This window comes from Haemaphysalis longicornis, unplaced genomic scaffold (genome assembly GCF_048455015.1).
Source record: "Haemaphysalis longicornis isolate Haplotype H1 unplaced genomic scaffold, Haemaphysalis longicornis Haplotype H1 scaffold_7, whole genome shotgun sequence".
Lineage (NCBI taxonomy): Eukaryota > Metazoa > Arthropoda > Arachnida > Ixodida > Ixodidae > Haemaphysalis > Haemaphysalis longicornis.
The window spans coordinates 139,878,553-139,881,882 of NW_027526422.1; positions in this window are offsets into that span (position 1 = coordinate 139,878,553).

Sequence of the window (3,330 nt, forward strand, 5' to 3'; positions counted from 1 at the left end):
TTTGTATACGTGTGTGCGTGTGTCCACCTGGTAGATTTTGTGTGTTATTTTTCTGATGTTTATTATTCTTGTTAGCATTTCACTCTCATTAAATATTCACCAACCATCCATCCTAAGTACCAAGCTCAGCATTATGCAGGGCTGACCTACTCGTCCTTATTAAAGATATCTCTCTCTCTATCTCTCTATCTCTCTTTCTCTCTCTCTCTCTCTCTCTGAACACAGTTGACGTCTAGCTGTGGGTATTTGGTTTGCGACGTTAGAGCTCTAATCGTAACGGTGAGCGAAACCTAAATTAGTAGGACATTGAGGCCCATGGGCATTCGTAGCCCTAACGCTAAGCCTAACGATGTGCAGAACAACTTAAATGTTATTGTACGTCGACTCCAAGCACCGGTTGACGATCTTCAAGCTGAAATTATAGCAATATATGAAATTCAGGTTTGTAGGCTAACTGTGCCTTCGCAACGGTGCTGCGAAAACAAATGGGAGCTTTTTTCATTTTTTAATGAACAAATAAAAAAAGCGTTTGTCGGCAAATAAACGTTGAATGGCATAGCAACCTAAAGCAGCAAATAGAAATGCGAGCTTTATTCATTTATTTTCTAACAAATCGAACATCCTCTGCCGCGAAATGTTCGGCAACAGATTTGACAAAACTGCGGTTGTTCACTTAAAGCATGAAGTTAAAATTCTACAAAGTTCGAAGGTATTGAAGTAAAGGCGCATACTTTCTCTCCTTTGGAATAAAGGCGAAATTCTGATATTGGATAGAAAGTCACCGTGTGTGTAGGACAAACACAAAATTTTTGTCACTTCCGTCAATAGCACATTTGACAAAAACGAAAGTACGTCAACGCCAAGCACGTTGTTTACATTAAACAAATTTCGTTTCAAGCTCGATAGCTCTCATCCAAGGCATCCAATTATCGAACACAATCCGGCCTCAGTAACGAGGCAGAACACAGGGCATTCGTGCTAGTCATCCAACAAATAAACGGAATTCAAAATTGGCAAAGGTTCGCTTTATGTCCGAGTAGTGAAAAAACATCGGTGTCTTAGCGTAAACGACACCAAACACGGGGTTTGAATCTCAAATGCGGGTAACAATACATCTTTTTCGGGCTCCCTTTGTAGACACGAGGTATTAAATTTGGGTTTTAATATGGTATCCCAAACTCCGATCTCTGCAATACGGACACGTATTGTACTTAGCGTACAATCGTGAGCAGACTGGTTTAGTGATGGTGGTGGAAGCAAGATCGGGGAATCATCCTATAAAGCAGGTCTGCGGCCAGGCTGGTACAGCGATATTTTTAGCGACAGTTATTTGCATTGTGTAATACAGAACGAATATTTCGTCACAAAATTGCGGCGTGGCAATAGTAACAGCAAAAAAAAAAAGGCAATCGGTCACGAACGCTTCCACTTGTAACGTCGCTTGGGAGGTCGGTAACATTGAAACTTGAAACATATTGGAAATCTTGTATCTGTTGATACATTCTTCATTTTAAATCCACTGATCTGGTGTATAACTTTGAGCAAAAGCAAGGGTTGAGGCTTTGATTTTTTTATTTTATTAATTTTTTGTTTTCACAGAACTGGTTTAACAGAATTCGTTTACCAGACTTCGGTAATCTCTAACGAATGAGTCCTGAGGCATACCACCACTTGTAAAAAAAAATCAAGCTGTAATTGGGCAGCTGACTGCCAGCATGCGGCGACTGATGTCGCAAGCTGTCTCTGATCCCCCTTTCGGCATTTACTGCTAGGCGAAGTAGACTGCGCCGGCACACAACAGCGCCGGAGGCAGTCACACATCGAACAACGGTAAGTAATGTCGCATACATGATTTTGTTTCTTCAACCGGAAAGAACGTGACAAAATTTGTAAAATCAAACTTTTCAAACGAGCAATCATGGTTGGGACGTTCTAACCAAGGCCTGCTCAATGAGCACACATGCCAACAAGAAGGGTTGTACTACGTGATACAGGTACTGTTGGCCACAGCCTACCACATTACAGAAAAATTTGATTCATACCGATTTTTTAAGTCCTAACCGACGTTTACGGCCGCAATCATATAATTAGAATCTGAGGCGACCGAATCTGGGGCCGGATTCGGAAAGTTGTTGTCCATCGACACCATTGTTTGCTTATAGGGCCGCATGTAGCATAGCTAAAAAACTTTGTAACTGGCTATTAGGTGCCCTTTTTGTGCGCATAGAAGAGACGTTCGGCAAGTAACACGGGGGCATACTAATGTCACGTAAACGTGGCAAGGCACCTGGAAATATAAACTTTAGTTTATACGACCGCTACCAAATAGTCTTGAGGTCCTGCTGCGATAGCGACTGACTCAGCCAACCGAGCTTTGACAAGCAATGGGATGTAGCGAGTTGAATGCCAGCCCTGCGCGCCAGTTTGCTCAGCACAAGCTCACCACTCGTCTTTGCTGCTGTTTACACCGCGGGCAAGTACTAAAAAAGGCGGTAATCACATGTCAGGGACGCATTCCAAGGAGGGAGCATATTACGCCTTTCCGAAGGACGGGGGTGGCACCTTATGATATAGTGAATGCGAAGAGAGTGCAAATGTTTAACTGGCAACCGTCTGCTTTAATTATTGCCATCATCATTGTCCCTTTGCACCTTTTGCCGCTGTTACTATAACTAAGAGTCTCGGCCAATGGCCTAATTGACAAGCCTCACATCTACGATTCAGCTTACGTAGCTGTAAACTTGAACCTTAGAACATTCGAGCAACGCCATTGCGTGTCATTATGTGGTACAGTTGACGAGGTTAGGCCTAAATCGTAAGGTTATAGGCCTCAGGCTGGCGCAGACCCCGTCCCCATTGCCCGGGCATTATCCGTCGGGGGCACCGTCATATCATAAGGTAGATTTGAGAGGATGAAGCATTATGACGTTTATAATGTCAGGTCGGCACATGCCTATTGCGGTTCTGATCGCCAAGGAACCATCACTATTTAGGGACAGCGTACTTTGCTACTCACTTCTAGCTGCCACTCTGTAATAAGCATGCCCAAATTACCCGCCAGTTACTCATTCAGGCCTCGGTACATGTTTCCAGCAGCCGTTATGAAATCCAAGGGCGTAATGTGTTCATTCCGTCCTGTTTTAGTCGGATAGAAGCGACGGTCATTGGTGTGTATGAAAGTTTTCCTGGCCCTAGGTTCAATTCCTATCCAAACCCAAATTGATCCAGTTTCGTTTCTAACATCTTCAGTTTACTTTCATTATCTGTTCACTTTCCCTCATTGTGCCCGCAATCTCTCCAATTTAGCTATACGTTACAAGAAATGCTGCT